Consider the following 11,331-nt stretch of genomic DNA (forward strand, 5'->3'; position numbering starts at 1 on the left):
CAATTAATATTAGAATCCTTCTATAACTCTGGTATTCATATATTTTAATATTATGTTTTATGTTTTTCTTTTTAAATGGGGAAAAATTAAGTGGAATAATGTCTAATATATATACATGTTGTCTTTTCATCTCTTCAAATGGAAGGAGCAAACTTTCTTGAAATGTTTAAGACAAGACTAATATGATAATCACTGATACTAAAATTTATTAGTGTTGTTGTTTCATTGATTTAGAAAAGGCATCTTCCTGGCAAGTTTTGATGATGGTGCTTTGAATATAGAATAAACTATAGGAAAAAAAGAAATATCACATTATATGTAGTAAAAGTTTGGGCAACAGTTATTTTCTTAATAAAAATTAACTTTTGGTGATTGGTAGTCATTTTCTACATTCTGTTCATACGAAGTCATGTTCTTGTAAGTCCAGTTAGTGGGGTAATTTTATAATATAAGAGGTAAATTGAGACTTAAGAAAGGGGTAAAAAAAGAATCTCTTATCCTGACATCTTGGAGAGTTGAAAATTAGGATATAACGATGACGAAAAACTTTAGAAATTATAAATAATTTGGTTGTTCAGCACTTTGAAAAGCATTAAAGAAAAATTCTAATAAGTCCTAAACATGATATCATGCCGCTCAATTTATTAATTCAGCCAAACATTTTAATTTCTGAGTTGGAGACTGGTAATTTGTTTTTTAAAATTATTACAATATTAAAAACACTGATGGCACATGTTAAATGTTTTTTTTTTATTTACATTAGCACACATGACCATCATCTAATCAAGAGAAAAAAAAATCAAATAAAATATTAAATATTGTTTTATTTTCTATTGGGCCTATATGTAATATGATTTTATTTATAGGTTCAATTAGTTTTTTTTTTTCTGCACCCATGTATATAAGACACCTTTGCTCTTTCTTTTATATTTTGAATAAGAGTTTTCAGCTTTCTTTTCAACATTTCTCTCCTTTCTTCTTTGTTTTTATCTATTCTTCTCTGTTCATTGCTTTCAACAGAATCACCAAAGTCTGTAATTTCCACTGATATCTTGTATTATGGTATCAGAGCTCTTCATTGTGAAGAGCTCTGTTGCGCGCACTCTTATCACTCCTTCATTCTTGATATTTTGTTCTTCCGCAAATCCTTTGATCTTTTTCTTCTTCTTTTGACCAACGTTTTTTTTTTCCTTTTGCAGTTTTGAAGGTCTGGTTTCAATGGCTACGGAAAAACCCAATCAAAATGAAAACCCTAACCCTAACCAGAATAAAAATCCCGTTCAAAGTGACAATCTTGCTCAAAACTTCTTGTACTTGCAGCCGAGTGAAAACCTTGTGACTCCTCTCGTATCTCATCTTCTTGATTCAACAAATTACCACTCTTGGAGCCACTTAGTTATCATTGTGTTAAGTGCAAAGAACAAGTTAGAATTTATCAAAGGTCTGATACCTCAACCCTCTGAATTGGATCCCACCTTTGCATCCTGGATACGTTGCAATAACATGGTGGCGTCTTGGCTCGTGCATTCGATTTTTGTCCCCATACGTAAAAGCATCATATGGATGGAAAAGGCTCTGGATGTCTGGAGTGATCTTAAAGCTCACTTCTCACAAGGTGATCTGTCTCGCATTTTTGACCTTCAAATGGAGGCATCTTTTTAGTGATCTTTCTGTTTCTGATTATTTCACCAAACTTAGGGTCATCTGGGATGAGTTAGATAATTTTAGACCTGATAATGTTTGCACCTGTAATGGTTCTTCTGTTATTGCCCAAAGAAAAAGAGAGGATCAGGCTATGCAATTTTTTGTGTGGCCTCAATGATCAGTACAATAACATAAAGGCCCATGTCCTTCTCATGGAGCATGTTCCTACCATTACTAAGATTTTTTCTCTAGTTGTTCAACAAGAACAGAAATTTAACAGTAGTGTTTTAGTTGCTCATGTCAAGAACAATAATTTTGTAATTCATACCAATGTCAATTTTGTTACCTGTTCTTTCCGTGGTAAGCTGCGTCACAATGAAACTGTATGTTTCAAGAAAAATGGATATCCTAACCAAGATGGAAAAGGGTCAAGATCTAGCAGCAATAATAAAAAGGTATGTACTTACTATAACAAGAATGGGCACACTGTGGATGTCTTCTATAAGAAGCATGGATACCCTCCCGGGTATAGATTTCAAAATAGTAATTTTTCTCATGCCAATATTGTTGCTCAAGAAGATATTGTTGGTGGCCAAGATCATAATAAAAATGCTGGTAGTGGTGACTTTCGTATTACCCAAAGTCAGTTCCAAATCCTTTCATATTTTTTGAAGAATGTAAGTGTCTCAAACATTCAAGCACAAGTGAACCAGGTTGGTTTTGTTTCTGCTGATCCTCAGAATCAGAATTCTGCTGTAACAGGTAATCTTAATAGATTTCAAAATGTTATCTTAAATAAGCATGCTTGGATTTTAGATTTTGGTGCAACAATTCTTGTTTGTTTTGATATATCTAATTTTACATCATTTAGTCCTATTAAACCCATTAATATTAAACTTCCCAATGGAAATTCTGTCACAGCCTCCTATGCTGGTACAATTTTGTTCAACAATAAATTTGTTCTGAAAAATGTCTTATATGTGCCAAATTTTTCTTTTAATTTGATTTCTATATATTGATTGACTACATCACTTAAATGTGAGCTTATTTTCTCTTCTGATGAGTGTTTAATACAGAATTTCATAACCAAAGACAAGATTAATACATTTGATATTGTAGCTGGTTTATATGTCTTCAACAAAGCTGACGAAAATGTTCTAAGTTGTGCTACAAGACAAATAAATATCTGGCACCTAAGAATGACACTTTAGAAGAAAGGTTAAAAGTTCTAAAAACCTATTATCCTAATATTCATTTTGATAAAGATTTTATTTGTGATGCTTGTCATCAAGCAAAACAAAGAAAACTTTCTTTTTCTCTAAGTGATACTAGAAATGCTAAACCTTTTGAATTACTTCATATTGACATTTGGGGTCCTTGTTCTGTTGTTTCAATGCTTGGTCATAAATTTTTTCTCACTATAGTAGATGATTTTACTAGGTATACTTGGATTTTTCCTATGCATAATAAATATGAAGTTAGGGCTAATGTTACCAATTTTATAACCTATGCTGAAAATCAGTTTTCTACCAAAGTTAAAATCATTCGTACTGATAATGGCATTGAGTTTTCCATGCATGATTTCTTTGCATCCAAAGGCATTATACATCAAACTACTTGTATTGAGACATCTGAACAAAATGGTATTGTTGAGAGAAAACATCAACACCTCTTGAATGTCACTCGGGCTTTACTTTTTCATTCTAGTCTTCCTGCTGTTTTTTGGTGTTTTGTTGTGCAACATGCTGCTTTTCTTATTAATTGTATGCCTACTACACTGCTTAATAATGCTACTCCCTATGAAAAATTATACAAAAAATTGTGTGATATTTCTCATCTACATGTTTTTAGATGTTTGTGTTACTCTTCTACCATTCTTGCTCATAGAAAAAAACTAGACAATCGTGTTGTTCTTGGGGTTTTTCTCGGTTTTAAACCTAATACGAAAGGTTTCCTCTTTTTAAACCTCAAAAATCACAAAATTGATTTATTCAGAAATGTTGTTTTTCATGAGAATTGTTTTCCTTATCACTCCAAGCATGTACAAAACAATGATTCAAATAGTCTATCTTTGCCTATTCCCGGTCATTATGCCCAGACTTATGATGATCTTGATATGCAATTTGAAAATGATGTTCATGATGTTTTACTTGATAATACTGTTGAAACTAATGTTGAGGTTGAACAAAGTGAGAATGTTACTGTTTCTCCTAGAAGATCAACTCGCAGTAGAAGAAGGTCAGCATATTTACAAGACTTTGAGGTATCCAATATCAGTAATAATGCGGTAAGTACTAAGTACCCAATTAATTTCTTTTTAAATTACAATTCTTTGTCTGATAATTTCAAACATACAATCATGTTGATTTCATCTACCGAGGAGCCTCAAAACTATGAGGAAGCTATCATGCACCCATCTTAGGTCCAAGCAATGAAGCAAGAACTTAAGGCCCTTGAAGATAACAAAACTTGGTCCATAACCGAGCTCCCTCTAGGGAAAACTGCCATTGGGTGCCGTTGGGTGTATAAAATTAAACACACGGCATATGGCTCTATTGAACGTTACAAAGTCCACTTGGTAGCAAAGGGTTACACCCAAATCGAGGGTCTTGACTTTCTGGATACCTTTGCTCCTGTAGCAAAGTTAACTACTCTTAGGCTGCTTCTTGCCTTGGCAACAGCTAACAACTGGACACTAAAGCAACTTGATGTCAATAATGCTTTTCTGCATGGGGAGTTAAAAGAAGAAGTATACATGGTTTTGTCCCCAGGACTTCATTCTTCATCTACAAACCTGGTTTGTCGCCTTAGAAAGTCACTTTATGGCCTCAAACAAGCAGGAAGATAATGGTATGCTAAGCTTTTAAATTTTCTAATTTCTCACAAATACAATATTTCCACTGCTGATCACTCTTTGTTTTTGAAACATGATGGCAAATACACCACGACAATCATGGTCTATGTGGATGACATTCTCCTCACAGGGAACAACCCCATGGAGATATCCAATATAACAAATATGTTCAACAACTTCTTCCACATCAAAAATTTGGGTGACTTAACCTATTTTTTGGAAATTGAAGTACCACGCAATGACACCAACATCCACTTAAGTAAAAGGAAATACGCCCTGGATTTACTCAAAGACGTTGGAATGCTTGGTTGTGCTCTTGTGCCTACACCTATGTTGCTCACATCAAAATTATCAGCAACCAAAAGTGTTCTTCTTAATGACAAGGAAGCCATTGCATATAGGCGTCTCATTGGACGTCTCATCTATCTAACCAATACCCGGCCTGATATAGCTTTCTTGGTAAATCACCTCAGCCAGTTCGTCTCCAAACCCACAAATGAGCATCATTAGGCAACCATGCGTGTTCTTGGATATCTGAAGAATGCTCCTGGAATAGGTATATTCTTTTATAGTCAAAATTCCATTCAATTAAAAGCTTATAGTGATTCTGATTGGGCAACTTGTCCCGAAACTAGAAAATCTATAACTGGTTTTTCTGTTTATTTGGGAGAATCTCTCATATCTTGGAAATCCAAGAAACAACAAACCATATCAAGAAATTCATTTGAAGCTGAATATCGTGCCCTAACTTCCACTACATGTGAGATCCAATGGACCACATACCTGCTAGTTGATCTTCACATCAAGCATCTGCAACCAACTTTGCTTTACAGTGACAATCAAGCTGCAATTCAAATTGCAAACAACCAAGTGTTCCACGAAAGGACAAAGCATATCGAAATCGACTGTCACGTGGTGAGGGAGAAACTCAATATTGGACTTCTTAAACTTCTTCCAATATCATCCTCTCTTCAAGCTGTTGATTTCTTCACCAAACCTCTTCCCACAACCCAGTTCAACACTCTGCTTTCCAAACAGGGAATGAGAAACATATACTCCCAGCTTGAGGGGGGACTGATAAAATATTAAATATTGTTTTATTTTTTGTTGGGTCTATATGTAATATGTTTTTATTCATAGGCCCAGTTAGTCTTTTTTCCTTTCTGCACTCCCATGTATATAAGGCACCTTTACTCTTTCTTTTATTTTTTGAATAAGAGTTTACAGTTTTCTTTTCAACGTTTCTCTCTTTTCTTCTCTGTTCTTCTTTGTGTTGGGTCTATTAGTGTCTAAGTTCAAGAGAGGAGGGGTGAATTGAGCTTATAAAATTTTCGCAAGAACACACACTTTTCAGTATACCAGAGGCAAAAAGAACAGATTGTTTTTACATGAAACAGATTGATTCTTCAGAGCGGTCTAACACAATTTGAATTTGTTCAATATACAATTGTGATCAACAGAGGATTGATATTATGAGGATGAAGGATACAACTATGCTTAGAGATCAAACAAATTTACTCAACACAAGGTTCTAAGGAGAATGATTCTTTCTCAGATTTTAATGAATAGACTGTTTGTTCACAGATCACTTAAACCATCATATACAGCTGCCTTGTTTGTGATTAGAAAGCTTTAACAAATCAGGAAGAACAGTTCTTACTTAAACCCATAATTAACAGATTCAATTTCAAAAGAACAGATTTAGTTCTTGACAGAATTAAGCAAAATTAGAAATGAGTGCAGGGATGAGAAGAAAATGGCGCACAAGTTTTTATACTGGTTCACTCATACAAAGCTACGTCCAGTCTCACCTTACCCCAAGGTGGAATCCACTAAACACAATACCAATTACTTACAAACACAGCAGTTCTTGAACACTACAAGAACAACACAATCAATGCTGAAAAAACCCTATTTCAGCACACCTTGCACTCCAAGAAACCCTATCAAGGAGTGACTAACACTTACACCTTTACAAACCAGAATAAAGGAAAGATTACACCTGAAAAGAATATGCAAGAACTCAAAACCAGTAGTTCAATTTGCTGCAGAACTGCACCAGCACCTTCACCAAGATCAAAGGTTTCCTAGAAAAAGCACACTTGAAAATCTCTTTGGAAAACCTTTCAAAAAAATTTTGATCCTTCTTCTCACATGGAAAATGTTTGATCTCTGTCAAAAACGTAATAGCTCAGCACCTTTTCATGTGAGAGAGACTTTTCTTTATATAGAAAACAAATTCTAACTTCTTTTCAAAAAACAGTTGAAAAGCAGTTATGAAAACTACAGATTCATTTTTGAATTTAACAGATTTATTTTGTGAAAACCGCCAACTCAGCTAACTGAAATAACTGTCTGAGTTGTACCTTTGGTGCCCTAACTAACTTGTGAAAAACCTTTCAGCTGACCAAGGAATAAACATGTTCTTTCACAGTGAAACAGATTAAAAGATAGCAAGCAGGCCAACTCAGCTTTAACTGAAATAACTAACTAAGCTTTACCTGTGGTGCCCTAACAAAATTTTAGAAAAGCCTTTTAACAGAGAAGAAATAAACCGATTCTTTCTCCATAAAACAGATTTATTTTTTGTACTGATTTAAAACTTTTAAGAGCACTTTTAAAAGCTTTTCAAAAAACCTTTAACCACATTATGTGCTTGATCTAGTCTTGGTTAGGCATCTAGGATGGGTCATACAGCAAAAGGCAACCTTACACAATTACAAGCCTACATACAAGATCATCTAAACCTATAACAAACTTCAAAGCAAACTAGCTATTTTTCTACATCAAACACACACAACACTAGGTAGAGAAGAGACTTCATCCATCTTCAACAATCTCCCCCTGTTTGATGGAGACAAATCCCCTTTGCACAGCATAGTTTGATGATCATAATCTGTATTAGACTAGCTGCCAAAACCTGCACAGAATTTTTAGACATAAAACCATAATAGAGCAGTTGTGAGTTTTGTGCTACCTTCATGTGCCATGTAGCTTTCTGTGGTTGTTCTTCTCCCCCTTTGTATTCATCAAACAGAATAAAGCATGGGATAAAACATACAAGCCATTCATCACAGTTCAAACTATAAATCCAGTATTAAGTTCTATTACAAACCTCAATGAAATCAACTAAAAACCAGTGCAGAATAAAGACAAACACATTAATTCCAAAATGTTCAACATATAAAAGTTAAAGACTTAGATATAGGATCACTTGTCATTGTAGTAGAGCTCAGCTAGCTGCACTTGAACTTCTTCAAGTTGGTCATCCAAGTGTTGAAACCTGGCGTAAGTCATTTCATAGTGTGCTTTCTGCTCATATGTGAGTGTGTCCAGCCTGCTCAGCACTTGTCTTTCAAACATAGACAGAGGTTCACCTCTGTACTCAGGTTCCTCATATGCAACCGTTGCATTTTGACTTGTAGCAACAACATCTTCATGTCCAGCAGAGTGTACTGGTGATGCATCCATGTTCTGCACTCCATCAGCATTTTCTTCTTCATTTTCTGGATCAGCAGCTTCATTTTCAGCTCTGTTTGCAACATTCCTTCTGAATATCTAGCTGTCATCTTCCTTTTGAAACCCCATCTTCAAGAGAGTAGAGTTGTCTATTTCACTGGCTGCCTTAATGGTGTCATTTCTCTCATTTGTAGTGTCAACTTCAAAATAATCGATTAGCTTTGACACAAAAATAGCATATGGAAAGCGATAGTCTGGTAACCTTGTGGATTTGAACATATGCTCCACCATTGTACTCACCCAATTGACCTTGAGTTGGTTCATGATACAATACAGCAGAATCAAATCTTCTTCATGGAGAGTTGCATGATTACTTCCTCTTGGAGTAAGCTGCCAAGCAATGATGTAGGCAAGGAGTCTTGGAATGATTGTGAGATTTCCAACATGGAATCTAGCCACTGGTTCAGCAGGGTTTCTCACACAACTTCTGTAAAATTGCATCTTGTTGAATCCCTGAATTCCAACAGTGTTACCTTTGCTTACCTTCATTCCAGAATACTTGATTCCTCCATATTTCTCTAGTAATCTTCAGCTTCACACCTTTCACATGGGAGACCAAATTTTTGCCATCTTGAACCAAGTTGCTGTAGAAGACTTTCACCAAGTCTAGATAGACATTTCCAGTCATTTATAGGAAGTTCTTCAGCTTTTGATGCTTGAGCAAGGTTTTTTGCTTCAGTCAGATTTTGTTCTCTCAACCAAGAGAATTCCAGCACTTTGGGTGCATTGACTTGCTTTCTGCTTGTCTCATGGATGTACCTTGTCATTGCTTCAGAATCTCCAGCAAACCATTTCTCCATAATACCTTGGTTGCTGCTGGATTGCTCATTGGATTTCTTCCTTCTAGGTGATGAGGATGCCATGCTCAATCTGTTTTTCCTGCACCAGTTTATTAATATACAATTCTAGAAAAAAAAATGCAGTACAAATTATCACTCAGAACAGAAACGAAACCTGTGGTGAAGCAAGTGTGAACCTGGACAGCTTATAGCACAAATGAGAAGGTGTGAGAGAATAGTTGATTTGTGCTAGCTTTATATAGAACATTAAACCAAATTTTGAAAGTCACAGATTTTAAAGAAGAACGATTTGATCAGATTTTAGGAATTATGGGTTTTGAAGAAAAATCAAATCTATTAGATATGCTACAGATTTTATTCCAATGGTGCAGTAGGTTCAGGTGTGGATTCTCGTAAGAATATCTTGGAACCTGATTTTGGCAAACCAAATCTGTTGCACCTACACAATATCCAATTAGTTAGGATACCCACACACTAATTGGCACAGACCTGCTGGTTAATAACCGAAAAAGCAGTCAAAGATAAAGTGAGAGAGAGAAAAAGTGAATCTTTCTCTTTCCTAGTCACAGCTGAATTCTGAAACAGGGAACAAAACATGTTAAAACATACAACAACAGATTGAAATTTTCACTGCAGAGGACAATTTAAGCTAATAATACCCAATTCATTTAGAAGAAAGTAAAACCTGTCTTTAGCAAGTGGTTTAGTGAATAGATCAGCTAGTTGAAATTCAGTACCAATGAATTGTATATCACAAGTTCCATTAGCTATATGTTCTCTTAGAAAGTGATGTCTAATTCCAATATGTTTAGTCCTTGAGTGCATGACAGGATTCTTAGACAGATTTATGGCACTAGTATTATCACAATCTATAGGTATCTTGTTTAACAAAATTCCAAAATCACTTAGCTGCTGCCTTAGCCATAAGGTTTGAGCACAACAACTTCCAGTAGCTATGTATTCTGCCTCTGCTGTGGAGAGAGCAACACAAGCTTGTTTCTTGCAATGCCAAGAGATTAGACTTGATCCAAGCATGTGACAAGTTCCACTTGTGCTTTTCCTATCCACCTTACAACCTGCAAAGTCAGAATCTGAAAAACCAGTTAAATTTAAGGATACCTTGTTAGGATACCATAATCCAACATCCTTAGATCCTTGCAAATATTTCAGAATTCTCTTTGTTGCATTGTAGTGTGATTCCTTTGGATCAGATTGATATCTAGCACATAAACACACAACAAACATAATGTCAGGCCTGCTGGCAGTTAGGTATAATAAGGAACCAATTAAACCCCTATACTTGGTTTGATCCACTGATTTTCCTGCAAAATCTTGATCCAACTAGCAGCTTGTTGAAATAGGAGTGCTGATTGTTTTGCATTGATCCATATCAAACCTCTTAAGCAGTTCCTTGCAGTATTTTTCTTGGCTTATGAAAATTCCATCCTTGAGTTGCTTAACTTGTAGTCCAAGGAAGAAATTCATTTCTCCTAACATTGACATCTCAAACTCACTTTTCATGGTTTTCACAAAGTCTTCACACATCTCTTCATTTGTGAATCCAAAGATAATATCATCTACATAGATTTGCACAAGTATGATATCTTCTCTTTTCTTCTTTAGAAAGAGAGTTTTATCAGAATTGCCACGGCTATATCCTTGAGAGAGCAGAAATTCGCTTAGCCTTTCATACCATTGCCTAGGTGCTTGCTTCAATCCATATAAGGCTTTCTTAAGCATGTACACATGTTCTGGATTTTTGTGATCTTCAAACCCTGGAGGCTGAGATACAAACACCTCTTCATTGATGTAGCCATTTAGAAATGCACTCTTGACATCCATTTGAAACAGCTTGAAACCTTGTATGCTGGAAAATGCTAGAAGTAGTCTGACAGCTTCAAGACGTGCTACTGGTGCATAGGTTTCACCAAAATCAATACCTTCTTCTTGGTTATAACCTTTAGCAACCAGCCTTGCTTTTATTTTTAGTGATAGCTCCATGTTCATCCATCTTGTTCCTGTACACCCACTTGGTTACTATGATGTTCATCTCATGCTTTCTTGGAACCAAGGTCCATACTTCATTGTATTCAAATTGGTTCAGCTCTTACTGCATTGTTTTATCCAATTGCTCTCTTGCAGTGCTTCTTCCAGGCTTTTAGGCTCAATCTGTGACACAAAAGCCACTGTTCTGCAGAAATTGTTGAGTGAATTCCTTGTTGAGACTCCTTTCTCAATTTTACCAATTACATTGTCAAGAGTGAGATCCCTTGGAGTCTTCCATTCTTTAGACAGTCCTGCATTCACAGTAGATTCTTTGATAGAATTTGAATTAGTTGCATCAAGCTCACTAGATTGATTCTGTTGCATAATGGTTCTTAAATAATCCATACCAGGTTCATCCAGAACAAATTTGGGCACAGAAAAATCTGTTTCATCAAATACAACATGTATAGATTCTTCAACTGCAAGCAATCTTTTGTTATACACTCTATAAGCATGACCATTTATAGC

Source organism: Phaseolus vulgaris, chromosome 7 (assembly GCF_051622355.1).
Source record: "Phaseolus vulgaris cultivar YP4 chromosome 7, ASM5162235v1, whole genome shotgun sequence".
NCBI lineage: Eukaryota > Viridiplantae > Streptophyta > Magnoliopsida > Fabales > Fabaceae > Phaseolus > Phaseolus vulgaris.